At 52.2% G+C, this 17649-nt stretch overlaps 1 protein-coding gene across 1 annotated transcript in view; it reads right to left on the bottom strand.

Moving 5' to 3' along the window:
- Positions 1 to 16358, bottom strand: part of LOC136588325 (gastrula zinc finger protein XlCGF53.1-like) — a 43145-nt gene extending 26787 nt beyond the window's left edge. Inside the window, exon 1 of the mRNA XM_066587446.1 lies at positions 16348 to 16358. The gene's annotated coding sequence lies outside the window, so the exon portion shown is untranslated. The remainder of the gene's footprint in view (positions 1 to 16347) is intronic.
- Between the last annotated feature and the right edge of the window lie 1291 nt (positions 16359 to 17649).

The raw sequence follows: 17649 nt of genomic DNA, 5'->3' as shown, positions 1-17649 counted from the left end.
GTCAATTCAGGTAAGGCTGCTATCACACCTGCGTTAGGGTCAATTCAGGTAAGGCTGCTATCACAACTGTGTTAGGGTCAGTTCAGGTAAGGCTGCTATCACACCTACGTTAGGGTCAATTCAGGTAAGGCTGCTATCACACCTGCATTAGGGTCAGTTCTGGTAAGGCTGCTATCCCACCTGCTTTAGGGTAAGTTCAGGTAAGGCTGCTGTCACACCTGCATTAGGGTCAGTTAAGGTAAGGCTGCTACCACACCTGTGTTAGGGTCAGTTCAGGAAAGGCTGCTATCACACCTGCTTTAGGGTCAGTTCAGGTAAGCCTGCTATCACACCTGCTTTAGGGACAGTTCAGGTAAGGTTGCTGTTACACCTGCTTTAGGGTCAGTTCAGGTAAGCCTGCTATCACACCTGCTTTAGGGTCAGTTCAGGTAAGCCTGCTATCACACCTGCTTTAGGGTCAGTTCAGGTAAGCCTGCTATCACACCTGCTTTAGGGTCAGTTCAGGTAAGGTTGCTGTCACACCTGCTTTAGGGTCAGTTCAGGTAAGGTTGCTGTCACACCTGCTTTAGGGTCAGTTCAGGTAAGGCTGCTGTCACACCTGCGTTAGGGTCAGTTCAGGTAAGGCTGCTGTCACACCTGCGTTAGGGTCAGTTCAGGTAAGGCTGCTGTCACACCTGCGTTAGGGTCAGTTCAGCTAAGCCTGCTGTCACACCTGCGTTACGGTCAGTTCAGCTAAGCCTGCTGTCACACCTGCGTTACGGTCAGTTCAGGAAAGGCTGCTGTTACACCTGCTTTAGGGTCAGTCCAGGTAAGGTTGCTGTCACACCTGTGTTAGGGTCAATTCACGTAAGGCTGCTGTCACACCTGCGTTAGGGTCAGTTTAGGTAAGGCTGCTATCACACCTGCGTTAGGGTCAGTTCAGGGAAGGTTGCTGTTACACCTGTGTTAGGGTCAGTTCAGAAAAGGCTACTATCACACCTGCTTTAGGGTCAGTTCAGGTAAGGTTGCTGTCGCACCTGTGTTAGGGTCAGTTTAGGTAAGGCTGCTACCACACCTGTGTTAGGGTCAGTTCAGGAAAGGCTGCTATCACACCTGCTTTAGGGTCAGTTCAGGTAAGCCTGCTATCACACCTGCTTTAGGGACAGTTCAGGTAAGGTTGCTGTTACACCTGCTTTAGGGTCAGTTCAGGTAAGCCTGCTATCACACCTGCTTTAGGGTCAGTTCAGGTAAGCCTGCTATCACACCTGCTTTAGGGTCAGTTCAGGTAAGGTTGCTGTCACACCTGCTTTAGGGTCAGTTCAGGTAAGGTTGCTGTCACACCTGCTTTAGGGTCAGTTCAGGTAAGGCTGCTGTCACACCTGCGTTAGGGTCAGTTCAGGTAAGGCTGCTGTCACACCTGCGTTAGGGTCAGTTCAGGTAAGGCTGCTGTCACACCTGCGTTAGGGTCAGTTCAGCTAAGCCTGCTGTCACACCTGCGTTACGGTCAGTTCAGCTAAGCCTGCTGTCACACCTGCGTTACGGTCAGTTCAGGAAAGGCTGCTGTTACACCTGCTTTAGGGTCAGTCCAGGTAAGGTTGCTGTCACACCTGTGTTAGGGTCAATTCACGTAAGGCTGCTGTCACACCTGCGTTAGGGTCAGTTTAGGTAAGGCTACTATCACACCTGCTTTAGGGTCAGTTCAGGTAAGGTTGCTGTCGCACCTGTGTTAGGGTCAGTTTAGGTAAGGCTGCTATCATACCTGCTTAAGGGTCAGTTCAGGTAAGGCTGCTGTCACACCTGCATTAGGGTCAGTTCAGCTAAGCCTGCTGTCACACCTGCGTTAGGGTCAGTTCAGCTAAGCCTGCTGTCACACCTGCTTTAGGGTCAGTTCAGGAAAGCCTGCTATCACATCTGCTTTAGGGTCAGTTCAGGTAAGACTGCTTTTACACCTACGTTAGAGTCAGATCAGGTAACGCTGCTGTCGCACCTGCGTTAGGGTCAATTCAGGTAAAGCTGCTCTCACAACTGCATTAGGGTCAGTTCAAGTAAGCCTGCTGTCACACCTGCATTAGGGTCAGTTAAGGTAAGGCTGCTGTTACACCAGCATTAAGGTCAGTTCAAGTAAGCCTGCTGTCACACCTGCGTTAGAGTTAGTTCAGGTAAGGCTGCTATTACACCTGCTTTAGCGTCTATTCAGAAAAGGCTACTATCACACCTGCTTTAGGGACAGTTCAGGTAAGGTTGCTGTCACACCTGTGTTAGGGTTAGTTTAGGTAAGGCTGCTATCACACTTGCTTAAGGGTCAGTTCAGGTAAGGTTGCTGTCACACCTGCTTTAGGGTCAGTTCAGGTAAGACTGCTTTTACACCTACGTTAGAGTCAGATCAGGTAACGCTGCTGTCACACCTGCTTTAGGGTCAGTTAATGTAAGCCTACTGTCACATGTGCATTAGGGTCAGTTCAGGTAAAGCTGCTATCACACCAGCATTAGTGTCAGCTCAGGTAAGGCTGCTGTCACACCAGCATTAGGGTAAGTTCAGGTAAAGCTGCTGTCACACCTGCGTTGGGGTCAATTCAGGTAAGCCTGCTGTCACACCTGCATTAGGGTCAGTTCAGGTAAGCCTGCTATCACACCTGCGTTAGAGCAGGATAATACTCGGCCGCACACACAAGGAGTATAAAGTAAGCCCTCACACCTTTGTCACACGTCCGTGGCAGCCCGGTAACCCGATAGAACATGTATGGGACCATCAGGAATGCCAACTTCAACTGTCTACGGGTTTCCACAATCTAGAGACTCATTTACAGCAAATGTGGAGTGACATATGGCAGGATACAATGCAGAACGTGTGAGCCTCCATGCCCCCCGTACCACATCCTGTATCCAAGCTAGAGGTGGTACAACAGGGTACTAGAGCCTCCATGCCCCCCGTACCACATCTTGTATCCAAGCTAGAGGTGGTACAACAGGGTACTAGAGCCTCCATGCCCCCCGTATCACATCTTGTATCCAAGCTAGAGGCGGTACAACAGGGTACTAGAGCCTCCATGCCCCCCGTACCACATCTTGTATCCAAGCTAGAGGTGGTACAACAGGGTACTAGAGCCTCCGCCCCCCGTACCACATCTTGTATCCAAGCTAGAGGTGGTACAACAGGGTACTAGAGCCTCATGCCCTCATGTATTACATCTTGTATCCAAGCTAGAGGCGGTACAACAGGGTACTAGAGCCTCCATGCCCCCCGTATCACATCTTGTATCCAAGCTAGAGGCGGTACAACAGAGTACTCGAGCCTCCATGGCCCCCTATCACATGTTGTATCCAAGCTAGAGGCGGTACAACAGGGTACTAGAGCCTCATTGCCTGCCTGTATCAAATCTTGTATCCAAGCTGGAGGCGATACAACAGGGTACTAGAGCCTTCATGCCCACCAGTATCACATGTATCCAAGCTAGAGGTGGCACAACAGGGTACTTCAACCTCCATGCCCACCCATATCAGATCTTGTATCCAAGCTAGAGGAGCTACAACAGGGTACGAGAGACTCATTGCCTGCCCATATTACATGTTGTATCCAAGCTACAGGTGGTACAACAGGGTACGAGAGCCTCATCGCCTGCCTGTATCACAACTTGTATCCAAGCTAGATGCGGTACAAAAGGGTACTAGAGCCTCCATACCTCCCAGTATCACATCTTGTATCCAAGCTAGAGGCGGTACAACAGGGTACTAGAGCCTCCATGCCACCCGTATCACATCTAGTATCCAAGCTAGAGGCGGTACAACAGGGTACTAGAGCCTCCATGCCCACCTGTATCACATCTTGTATCCAAGCTAGAGGCGGTACAACAGGGTACTAGAGCCTCCATACCCACCTCTAGCACATCTTGTATCCAAGCTATAGGTGAGTCAAAAGAATATTAAAGCCTCCATGCCCTCCGTATCACATTTTGTATCCAAGCTGGAGGTGGTACAACAAGTTACTAGAGCCTATATACACACCATTATCACATCTTGCATCCAAGCTAGAGGCAGTACAACAGGGTACTAGAGCCTCCATGTCCCCCGTATCACATCTTGTATCCAAGCTAGAGGCGGTACAACAGAGTACTAGAGCCTCCATGTCCCCCGTATCACATCTTGTATCCAAGCTAGAGGCGGTACAACAGGGTACTAGAGCCTCCATGTCCCCCGTATCACATCTTGTATCCAAGCTAGAGGCAGTACAACAGGGTACTAGAGCCTCCATGTCCCCCGTATCACATCTTGTATCCAAGCTAGAGGCGGTACAACAGGGTACTAGAGCCTCCATGCCCCCTGTATCACATCTAGTATCCAAGAGAGAGGTAGTACAACAGGGTACTAGAGCCTCCATGCCCACCTGTATCACATCTTGTATCCAAGCTAGAGGCGGTACAACAGGGTACTAGAGCCTCCATGCCCACCTGTATCACATCTTGTATCCAAGCTAGAGGCGGTACAACAGGGTACTAGAGCCTCCATGTCCCCCGTATCACATCTTGTATCCAAGCTAGAGGCGGTACAACAGAGTACTAGAGCCTCCATGTCCCCCGTATCACATCTTGTATCCAAGCTAGAGGCGGTACAACAGGGTACTAGAGCCTCCATGTCCCCCGTATCACATCTTGTATCCAAGCTAGAGGCAGTACAACAGGGTACTAGAGCCTCCATGTCCCCCGTATCACATCTTGTATCCAAGCTAGAGGCGGTACAACAGGGTACTAGAGCCTCCATGCCCCCTGTATCACATCTAGTATCCAAGAGAGAGGTAGTACAACAGGGTACTAGAGCCTCCATGCCCACCTGTATCACATCTTGTATCCAAGCTAGAGGCGGTACAACAGGGTACTAGAGCCTCCATGCCCACCTGTATCACATCTTGTATCCAAGCTAGAGGCGGTACAACAGGGTACTAGAGCCTCCATGTCCCCCGTATCACATCTTGTATCCAAGCTAGAGGCGGTACAACAGAGTACTAGAGCCTCCATGTCCCCCGTATCACATCTTGTATCCAAGCTAGAGGCGGTACAACAGGGTACTAGAGCCTCCATGTCCCCCATATCACATCTTGTATCCAAGCTGGAGGCGGTACAACAGGGTACTAGAGTTTCCATATTCACTAGTATCCCATCTTGTACCCAAGTTACATGCGGTACAAATGGATACTAGAGCCTCTATGCCCACCTCTAGCACATCTTTTATCCAAGCTATAGCTGACCCAACAGGATATTAAAACTTCCATGCCCCCCGGCAGCACATCTTGTATCCAATCTAGAGGTCGGTACAACAGGGTACTAGAGCCTCCATGCCCTCAGCATCACATGTTGTATCCAAGCTAGAGGTGGTACAACAGGGTACTAGAGCTTCCATGCTAGCCCGTATCACATCTTGTATCCAAGCTAAAGGTGGTACAACTGGGTACTAGAGCCTCTATGCCTCCCAGTATCACATCTTGTATCCAAGCTAGAGGAGGTACAACAGGGTACTAGACCCTCCATGCTAGCCCGTATCACATCTTGTATCCAAGCTAAAGGTGGTACAACTGGGTACTAGAGCCTCTATGCCTCCCAGTATCACAACTTGTATCCAAGCTAGAGGCGGTACAACCAGGTACTAGAGCCTCATTCCCCACCTCTATCACATCTTGTATCCAAGCAATAGGAGACCCAACAGGGTACTAGAGCCTCCATGCCTCCCAGTATCACATCTTGTATCCAAGCTAGAGGCGGTACAACAGGGTACTAGAGCCTCCATGCCTCCCAGTATCACATCTTGTATCCAAGCTAGAGGTGGTACAACAGGGTACTAGAGCCTCGTTGCCTCCCAGTATCACATCTAGTATCCAAGCTAGAGGCGGTATAACAGGGTACTAGAGCCTCCATGCCCACCTCTATTACATTTTATATCCAAGCTATAGGTGACACAACAGGATATTAAAGCGTGTATGCCCGCCCATATCACATCTTGTATCCAAGCTAGAGGTGGTACAACAGGGTACTAGAGCCTCCATGCCTGCCCGTATCACAACTGGTATCCAAGCTAGAGGCAGTACAACAGGGTACTAGAGCTTCCATGCTCTCATGTATCACATCTTGTATCCAAGCTACAGGTAGTACAACAGGGTACTAGAGCCTCCATGCCTCCCAGTATCACATTTTGTATCCAAGCTACAGGTAGTACAACAGGGTACTAGAGCCTCCATGCCTCCCAGTATCACATTTTGTATCCAAGCTAGAGGTGGAACAACAGGGTACTAGAGCCTCCATGCCCACCAGTATCACATGTATCCAAGCTAGAGGTGGTACAAAAGGGTACCTGAACCTCCATGCCCGCCCATATTAGATCTTGTATCCAAGCTAGAGGCGGTACAACAGTGTACTAGAGCCTCCATGCCTGCCCGTATCACAACTTGTATCCAAGCTTAAGGCGGTACAACAGGGTACTAGAGCCTCCATGCCTGCCCATATCACAACTGGTATCCAAGCTAGAGGCAGTACAACACGGTACTAGAGCTTCCATGCTCTCATGTATCACATCTTGTATCCAAGCTACAGGTAGTACAACAGGGTACTAGAGCCTCCATGCCTCCCAGTATCACATTTTGTATCCAAGCTAGAGGAGGTACAACAGGGTACTAGAGCCTTCATGCCTCCCAGTATCACATTTTGTATCCAAGCTAGAGGTAGTACAACAGGGTACTAGAGCCTCCATGCCCGCTCGCATCACGTTGTATTAAAGCTAGAGGTGGAACAACAGGGTACTAGAGCCTCCATGCCCACCAGTATCACATGTATCCAAGCTAGAGGTGGTACAAAAGGGTACCTGAACCTCCATGCCCGCCCATATCAGATCTTGTATCCAAGCTAGAGGCAGTACAACACGGTACTAGAGCTTCCATGCTCTCATGTATCACATCTTGTATCCAAGCTACAGGTAGTACAACAGGGTACTAGAGCCTCCATGCCTCCCAGTATCACATTTTGTATCCAAGCTACAGGTAGTACAACAGGGTACTAGAGCCTCCATGCCTCCCAGTATCACATTTTGTATCCAAGCTAGAGGTGGAACAACAGGGTACTAGAGCCTCCATGCCCACCAGTATCACATGTATCCAAGCTAGAGGTGGTACAAAAGGGTACCTGAACCTCCATGCCCGCCCATATCAGATCTTGTATCCAAGCTAGAGGCGGTACAACAGTGTACTAGAGCCTCCATGCCTGCCCGTATCACAACTTGTATCCAAGCTTAAGGCGGTACAACAGTGTACTAGAGCCTCCATGCCTGCCCGTATCACAACTGGTATCCAAGCTAGAGGCAGTACAACACGGTACTAGAGCTTCCATGCTCTCATGTATCACATCTTGTATCCAAGCTACAGGTAGTACAACAGGGTACTAGAGCCTCCATGCCTCCCAGTATCACATCTTGTATCCAAGCTACAGGTAGTACAACAGGGTACTAGAGCCTCCATGCCTCCCAGTATCACATTTTGTATCCAAGCTAGAGGTAGTACAACAGGGTACTAGAGTCTCCATGCCCGCTCGCATCACGTTGTATTAAAGCTAGAGGTGGAACAACAGGGTACTAGAGCCTCCATGCCCACCAGTATCACATGTATCCAAGCTAGAGGTGGTACAAAAGGGTACCTGAACCTCCATGCCCGCCCATATCAGATCTTGTATCCAAGCTAGAGGCGGTACAACAGGGTGCTAGAACCTCCATGCCCGCCTGTATCACATGTATTAAAGCTAGAGGCGGTACAACAGGGTTCTAGAGCCTCATTGCCTCCCAGTATCACAACTTGTATCCAAGCTTAAGGTGGTACAACAGTGTACTAGAGCCTCATTGCCTGCCTGTATCACATCTTGCATCCAACTAGAGGTGGTACAACAGGGTATTAGAGCCTCATTGCCTCCCAATTTCACAACTTGTATCCAAGCTAGAGGCGGTACAACAGGGTACTAGACCCTCCATGCCTGCCCGTATGACATCTTGTATCAAAGCTACAGGTGGTACAACAGGGTACTAGAGCCTTCATACCGGCCCGTATCACATCTTGTATCCAAGCTACAGGTGGTACAATGGGGTACTAGAGCTTCCATGCCTCTCAGTACCGCATCTTGTATCCAAGTTGGAGGAGGTACAACAGGGTACTAGAGCCTCCATGCGTGCCTGTGTCACATCATGCATCTAAGCTATGGGTGACCCAACAGGGTACTAGAGCCTCATTGCCTGCCCGTATCACATCTTACATCCAAGCTAGAGGCGATACAACAGGGTAATAGAGCCTCATTGCCTGCCTGTATCGCTTCTTGTATTCACGCTAGGGGCAGTACAACAGGGTACTAGGGCCTCCATGCCCGCCGTATGACATCTTGTATCAAAGCTAGAGGTGGTACAACAGGGTACAAGAGCCTCTATGCCTGTCCGTATCACATCTTGTATCCAAGCTCGAGGCGGTACAATAGGGTACAAGAGCCTCTATGCCCACCAGTATCACATCTTGTATCCAAGCTAGGGGTGGTACAACAGGGTACTAGAGCCTCCATGCCCACCTGTATCACATCTTGTATCCAAGCTAGAGGTGGTACAACAGGGTACTAGAGCCTCCATGCCTCCCAGTATAACAATTTCTATCCAAGCTAGAGGTGGTACAACAGGGTACTAGAGCCTCCATGCCCCCCGTACCACATCTTGTATCCAAGCTAGAGGTGGTACAACAGGGTACTAGATCCTCATGCCCTCATGTATTACATCTTGTATCCAAGCTAGAGGTGGTACAACAGGGTACTAGAGCCTCCATGCCCGCCCGTATCACATAATGTATCCAACCTATAGGCGGTACAACAGGGTACTAGAGCCTCCATGTCTGCCTGTATCACATCTTGTATCCAAGCTAGAGGCGGTACAACCGTGTACTAGAGCCTCCATGTCTGCCTGTATCACATCTTGTATCCAAGCTAGAGGCGGTACAACCGTGTACTAAGTCCTCATTGCCCATCTCTCCTCCTTCACTATAACGAGATCAGCGTCTCCCTTTCCTCCTCTATAATAAGATTAGCGTCTCCCTTTCCTCCAATATAATGAGATCAGCGTCTCCCCCCTCCACTATAATGAGATCAGCGTCTCCCCCTCCGGCACTATAAAGAGATCAGCGTCTCTCCCTCCTGCTCTCTAATGAGATCAGCGTCTCTCCCTCCTGCTCTCTAATGAGGTCAGCGTCTCCCCTTTCCACTATAATGAAAACAGCGTCTCCCCCTCCCCCAGTATAATGAGATCAGCATCTCCCCTTTCCACTATAATGAGATCAACGTCCCCCCCCCACTATAATAAGATCAGCGTTTCCCCTCCACTATAATGAGATCAGCTTCTCCCCCTCCACTATACTGAGAACAGCGTCTCCCCCCTCCACTATAGTGAGATCAGCGTCCCCCCCCCCGTCCACTATAATGAGATCAGCGTCCCCCCCGTCCACTATGAGATCAGCGTCTCCCCCGTCCACTATAATGAGATCAGTGTCTCCCCCTCCTGCACTATAATGAGATCAGGGACCCCCCCCCCCCTCACTATAATGGGATCAGCGTCTTCCCCTCCACTATAATGAGATCAGCGTCTCCCCCTCCACTATAATGAGATCAGCGTCTGCCCCCCCCCACTATAATGAGATCAGCGTCTCCCCCTCCACTATAATGAGATCAGCGTCTGCCCCCCCCACTATAATGAGATCAGCGTCTCCCCCCCCCCACTATAATGAGATCAGCGTCTCCCCCTCCCCCACTATAATGAGATCAGCGTCTCCCCCTCCCCCACTATAATGAGATCAGCGTCTCCCCCTCCCCCACTATAATGAGATCAGCGTCTCCCCCTCCCCCACTATAATGGGATCAGCGTTTCCCCCTCACCCACTATAATGAGATCAGCGTCTCCCCCTCCCCCACTATAATGAGATCAGCGTCTCCCCCTCCCCCAGTATAATGAGATAAGCGTCTCCCCCCCCCCACTATAATGAGATCAGCTCACCCCGCTCCAGTATAATGAGATCAGTGTCTCCCTCCTCCACTATAATGAGATCAACGTTTCCCCCTCCACTATAATGAGATCAGCGCCTCCCGCCTCACTATAATGAGATCAGCGTCCCCCCCTCCCCTATAATGGGAACAGCGTCTCCCCCCTCCACTATAATGAGATCAGCGTCTTTCTCCTTCACTATAATGAGATGAGCATCGCCCCCCTCCACTATAATGAGATCAGCGTTGCCCCCTCCACTATAATGAGATCAGCGTCTCCCCCCCTCCACTATAATGAGGTCAGCGTCTCCCCCCTCCACTACAATGAGATCAGCATCTCCACCCTCCACTATAATGAGATCAGCGTCTCCCCCCTCCTCCACTATGAGATCAGCGCCTCCCCCCCCTCCACTATAATGAGATCAGTGTCTTCCCCCCTCCACTATGAGATCAGCGTCTTCCCCCCTCCACTATAATGAGATCAGCGTCTTCCCCCCTCCACTATAATGAGATCAGCGTCTTCCCCGCTCCACTATAATGAGATCAGCGTCCCCCTCTTCACTATAATAAGATCAGCGTCCCCCCTCCTCCACTATGAGATCAGCGTCTCCCCCTCGCCCCCCACTATAATGATATCAGCGTCTCCCCCTCCACTATGAGATCAGCGTCTCCCCCTCCACTATAATGAGATCAGCGTCTCCCCCTCCACTATAATGAGATCAGCGTCTCCCCCTCCACTATAATGAGGTCAGCGTCACCCCCCTGCACTATAAGATCAGCGTCGCCCCCCTCACTATGAGATCAGCAGCTCCCCCTCGACCACTATAATGATATCAGCGCCCCCTCCCCCACTATAATGAGATCAGAGTCTCCCCCTCCACCACTATATTGAGATCAGCGTCTGTCCCTCCACCACTATAATGAGATTAGCGTCTCCCCCTCCACTATAATGAGATCAGCGTCCCCCCCCCCACTATAATGAGATCAGCGTCCCCCCCCCCCACTATAATGAGATCAGCGTCTCCCCCTCCTGCACTATAATGAGATCAGGGTCTCCCCCCCCCCCACTAAAATGAGATCAGCGTCCCCCCTCCACTATAATGAGATCAGTGTCTCCCCCCCTCTACTATGAGATCAGCGCCCCCCCCCTCCACTATAAGATCACCGTCTCCCCCCCCCCCCCACTATAATGAGATCAGCGTCTCCCCCTCCCACTATAATGAGATCAGCGTCTCCCCCTCCCACTATAATGAGATCAGTGTCTCCCCCCCACTATAATGAGATCAGTGTCTCCCCCTCCCACTATAATGAGATCAGCGTCCCCCCCCCACTATAATGAGATCAGCGTCTCCCCCTCCCCCACTATAATGAGATCAGCGTCTCCCCCTCCCACTATAATGAGATCAGCCTCTCCCCCTCCACCACTATGAGATCAGTCTCCCCCTCCACCACTATAATGAGATCAGCTTCCCCTCCACCACTATAATGAGATCAGCGTCTCCCTTCTCCACTATGAGATCAGCGTCTCCCCCTCCACCACTACAATGAGATCAGCGTCTCCCCCTCCACCACTACAATGAGATCAGCGTCTCCCCCTCCACCACTACAATGAGATCAGCGTCTCCCCCTCCACCACTACAATGAGAACAGCGTCTCCCCCTCCACCACTACAATGAGATCAGCGTCTCCCCCTCCACCACTACAATGAGATCAGCGTCTCCCCCTCCACCACTACAATGAGATCAGCGTCTCCCCCTCCACCACTACAATGAGATCAGCGTCTCCCCCTCCACCACTACAATGAGATCAGCGTCGCCCCCTCCACCACTATAATGAGATTAGCGTCTCCCCCTCCACTATGATGAGATCAGCGTCCCCCCCCCCTCCACTATAATGAGATCAGCGTCCCCCCCTCCACTATAATGGGATCAGCGTCTCCCCCTTCACTAAAATGAGAACAGCGTCACCCCCCTCCACTATGATATCAGCGTCACCCCCCTCCACTATAATGAGATCAGCGCAACCCCCTCCACTATAATGAGATCAGCGTCACCCACCTCCACTATGAGATCAGCGTCACCCCCCTCCACTATAATGAGATCAGCGTCTCCCCCTCCACCACTATAATGAAATTAGCGTCTCCCCCTCCTGCACTATGAGATCAGCGGCGCCCCCTCCTGCACTATGAGATCAGCGGCGCCCCCCCCCTCACTATAATGGGATCAGCGTCTCCTCCTCCACCACTACAATGAGATCAGCGTCTCCCCCTCCACCACTACAATGAGATTAGCGTCCCCGCCTCCACCGCTATAATGAGATTAGCGTCTTCCCCCTCACTATAATGAGATCAGCGTCCCCCTGCTCCACTATGAGATCAGCGTCCCCCCTCCACTATAATGAGATCAGCGTCCCCCCTCCACTATAATGAGATCAGCGTCTGCCCCTCCACTATGAGTTCAGCGTCTCCCCCTCCTCCACTATAATGAGATCAGCGTCTCCCCCTCCACTATAATGAGATCAGCGTCTCCCCTCTCCACTATAATGAGATCAGCGTCTCCCCTCTCCACTATAATGAGATCAGCGTCACCCCCTCCTGCACTATAATGAGATCAGCGTCTCCCCCTGCTCCACTATAATGAGATCGGCGCTTCCCCCCCACCACTATAATGAAATCAGCGTCCCCCCCTCCACTATAATGAGATTAGCGTCCCCCCCTCCACTATAATGAGATTAGCGCCCCCCCCCTCCACCACTGAGATCAGCGTCCCCCCCTCCACTATAATGAGATTAGCGTCTCCCCCCTCCACTATGAGATCAGCGTCTCCCACCTCCACTATAATGAGATCAGCGTCCCCCCCTCCACTATAATGAGATTAGCATCTCCCCCCTCCACTATAATGAGATTAGCATCTCCCCCCTCCACTATAATGAGATCAGCGTCACCCCCTCCTCTATAATGAGATCAGCGTCACCCCCTCCTGCACTATGAGATCAGCGTCTCCCCCTCCTGCACTATGAGATCAGCGTCTCCCCCCTCCACTATAATGAGATCAGCGTCCCCCCCTCCACCACTATAATGAGATTAGTGTCTCCCCCTCCACCACTATGAGATTAGCGTCTCCCCCTTCTGCACTATAATGAGATCAGCGTCACCCCCCTCCACTATTATGAGATCAGCGCCTCCCCCCTCCACTTTAATGAGATCAGCGTCCCCCCTCCACCACTATAATGAGATTAGTGTCTCCCTCTCCACCACTATAATGAGATCAGCGTCTCCCCCTCCTGCACTATAATGAGATCAGCATCTCCCTCCTCCACTATAATGAGATCAGCGTCCCCCCGTCCACCACTATAATGAGATCAGCGTCTCCCCCTCCACTATAATGAGATCAGCGTCACCCCCCTCCACTATAATGAGATCAGCGTCTCCCCCCTCCTCCACTATAATGAGATCAGCGTCTCCCCCTCCACTATAATGAGATCAGCGTCTCCCCTCTCCACTATAATGAGATCAGCGTCACCCCCTCCTGCACTATAATGAGATCAGCGTCTCCCCCTGCTCCACTATAATGAGATCGGCGCTTCCCCCCCACCACTATAATGAAATCAGCGTCCCCCCCTCCACTATAATGAGATTAGCGTCCCCCCCTCCACTATAATGAGATTAGCGCCCCCCCCCCTCCACCACTGAGATCAGCGTCCCCCCCTCCACTATAATGAGATTAGCGTCTCCCCCCTCCACTATGAGATCAGCGTCTCCCACCTCCACTATAATGAGATCAGCGTCCCCCCCTCCACTATAATGAGATTAGCATCTCCCCCCTCCACTATAATGAGATCAGCGTCACCCCCTCCTCTATAATGAGATCAGCGTCACCCCCTCCTGCACTATGAGATCAGCGTCTCCCCCTCTTGCACTATGAGATCAGCGTCTCCCCCCTCCACTATAATGAGATCAGCGTCCCCCCCTCCACCACTATAATGAGATTAGTGTCTCCCCCTCCACCACTATGAGATTAGCGTCTCCCCCTTCTGCACTATAATGAGATCAGCGTCACCCCCCTCCACTATTATGAGATCAGCGCCTCCCCCCTCCACTTTAATGAGATCAGCGTCCCCCCTCCACCACTATAATGAGATTAGTGTCTCCCCCTCCACCACTATAATGAGATCAGCGTCTCCCCCTCCTGCACTATAATGAGATCAGCATCTCCCTCCTCCACTATAATGAGATCAGCGTCCCCCCGTCCACCACTATAATGAGATCAGCGTCTCCCCCTCCACTATAATGAGATCAGCGTCACCCCCCTCCACTATAATGAGATCAGCGTCTCCCCCCTCCACCACTATAATGAGATCAGCGTCTCCCCCTCCACCACTATGAGATCAGCGTCTCCCCCTCCACCACTATGAGATCAGCGTCCCCCCCCCACTATAATGAGATTAGCGTCCCCCCCCCTCCACCACTATAATGAGATCAGCGTCCCCCCCCTCCACCACTATAATGAGATCAGTGTCTCCCCCCTCCACTATAATGAGATTAGCGTCCCCCCCCTCCACCACTATAATGAGATCAGCGTCCCCCCCTCCACCACTATGAGATCAGTGTCTCCCCCCTCCACTATAATGAGATTAGCGTCCCCCCCCCTCCACCACTATGAGATCAGTGTCTCCCCCCTCCACTATAATGAGATTAGCGTACCTCCCCCTCCACCACTATGAGATCAGCGTCCCCCCCCCTCCACCACTATAATGAGATCAGTGTCTCCCCCCTCCAATATAATGAGATCAGCGTCCCCCCCTCCAATATAATGAGATCAGCGTCTCCCCCCTCCTCCACTATAATGAGATCAGCGTTTCCCCCTCCACTATAATGAGATCAGCGTCTCCCCCTCCCCCAGTATAATGAGATCAGCATCTCCCCCCTCCACTATAATGAGATCAGCGTTTCCCCCTCCACTATAATGAGATCAGCGTCTCCCCCTCCCCCAGTATAATGAGATCAGCGTCTGCCCCCTCCACTATAATGAGATCAGCGTCTCCCCCTCCCCCAGTATGAGATCAGCATCTCCCCCCTCCACTATAATGAGATCAGCGTTTCCCCCTCCACTATAATGAGATCAGCGTCTCCCCCTCCCCCAGTATGAGATCAGCATCTCCCCCCTCCACTATAATGAGATCAGCGTTTCCCCCTCCACTATAATGAGATCAGCGCCCCCCCCCCTCCACCACTATAATGAGATCAGTGTCTCCCCCCTCCACTATAATGAGATCAGCGTCCTCCCCCTCCTGCACTATAATGAGATCAGCGTCCCCCCTCCACTATAATGAGATCAGCGTCTCCCCCTCCACTATATTGAGATTAGTGTCCCCCCCTCCACTATAATGAGATCAGCGTCCCCCCTCCACTATAATGAGATCAGCGTCTCCCCCCCTCCACTATAATGAGATCAGCGTCTCCCCCTCCACTACAATGAGATTAGTGTCCCCCCTCCACTATAATGAGATCAGCGTCTCCCCCCTCCACTATAATGAGATCAGCGTCCCCCCTCCACTATAATGAGATCAGCGTCTCCCCCCTCCACTATAATGAGATCAGCGTCTCCCCCCTCCACAATAATGAGATCAGCGTCTCCCCCCTCCACTATAATGAGATCAGCGTCTCCCCCCTCCACAATAATGAGATCAGCGTCTCCCCCTCCACTATAATGAGATCAGCGTCTCCCCCCTCCACTATAATGAGATCAGCGTCTCCCCCCTCCACAATAATGAGATCAGCGTCTCCCCCCTCCACAATAATGAGATCAGCGTCTCCCCCCTCCACAATAATGAGATCAGCGTCTCCCCCTCCACTATAATGAGATCAGCGTCTCCCCCCTCCACAATAATGAGATCAGCGTCTCCCCCTCCACTATATTGAGATTAGTGTCCCCCCTCCACTATAATGAGATCAGCGTCTCCCCCTCCACTATAATGAGATCAGCGTCTCCCCCCTCCACTATAATGAGATCAGCGTCTCCCCCTCCACTATATTGAGATCAGCGTCTCCCCCTCCACTATATTGAGATTAGTGTCCCCCCTCCACTATAATGAGATCAGCGTCCCCCCCTCCACTATAATGAGATCAGCGTCCCCCCTCCACTATAATGAGATCAGCGTCCCCCCCTCTCCACTATAATGAGATCAGCGGCGCCCCTCCCCCAGTATTAGGTGACATTCGGTAAATTATGTGATAAGCGGTGACGGTGTGATGGTGTCCGCTGGTCTCTCCGGTGATTTCCCGGCATGCACTGTATGATGAGGATTATGACATGTAACAGAACAGCAGAAGATGCCTGACCTGGAAGTGCTTCCGGCCTCAGCAACAGCTCTGCCCTCGCACTTCCTGTCACGTGACGCAGGCAGGTCTAGGCCGCGCCCCCTGGTACTGCGCCGGTGCTTCCTCTCACTGCTGAGAACATTTGTCCTGCATTGTCCCACCACTGTACTCCACAGACCCCCACCATATCCCCCAGACCCATCACTAACCCCCCCAGAAAACCCACCGTATCCCCCAGACCCATCACTAACCCCCCGACACCCACCGTATCCCCCAGACCCATCACTAACCCCCCCAGACACCCACCGTATCCCCCAGACCCATCACTAACCCCCCCCAGACACCCACCGTATCCCCCAGACCCATCACTAACCCCCCCAGACACCCACCATATCCCCCAGACCCATCACTAACCCCCCCAGACACCCACCGTATCCCCCAGACCCATCACTAACCCCCCCAGACACCCACCGTATCCCCCAGACCCATCACTAACCCCCCCCCAGACACCCACCGTATCCCCCAGACCCATCACTAACCCCCCCAGACACCCACCATATCCCCCAGACCCATCACTAACCCCCCCAGACACCCACCGTATCCCCCAGACCCATCACTAACCCCCCCCAGACACCCACCATATCCCCCAGACCCATCACTAACCCCCCGACACCCACCGTATCCCCCAGACCCATCACTAACCCCCCCAGACACCCACCGTATCCCCCAGACCCATCACTAACCCCCCGACACCCACCATATCCCCCAGACCCATCACTAACCCCCCCAGACACCCACCGTATCCCCCAGACCCATCACTAACCCCCCCAGACACCCACCATATCCCCCAGACCCATCACTAACCCCCCGACACCCACCGTATCCCCCAGACCCATCACTAACCCCCCCAGACACCCACCGTATCCCCCAGACCCATCACTAACCCCCCGACACCCACCATATCCCCCAGACCCCCCATAATACTCCTCAGACCCATCACGAACCCCCCATAATACCCCCCAGACCCACCACTAAACCCCCCCAATACCCCCAGACCCACCACTAAACCCCCCAGACACCCACCATACCCCCTGACCCACTACTAAACCCCCCCATAATACTCCTCAGACCCACCACTACCCCCCCCCATAATACCCCCCAGACCCACCACTAAACCCCCCCCCCATAATACCCCCCAGACCAACCACTAAACCCCCCCATAATACCCCCAGACCCACCACTAAACCCCCCAGACACCCACCATACCCCCTGACCCACTACTAAACCCCCCATAATACTCCTCAGACCCACCACTAAACCCCC

Source organism: Eleutherodactylus coqui, chromosome 13, assembly GCF_035609145.1.
Source record: "Eleutherodactylus coqui strain aEleCoq1 chromosome 13, aEleCoq1.hap1, whole genome shotgun sequence".
Taxonomy (NCBI): domain Eukaryota; kingdom Metazoa; phylum Chordata; class Amphibia; order Anura; family Eleutherodactylidae; genus Eleutherodactylus; species Eleutherodactylus coqui.
This window is presented reverse-complemented; position numbering and strand designations above follow the sequence as displayed.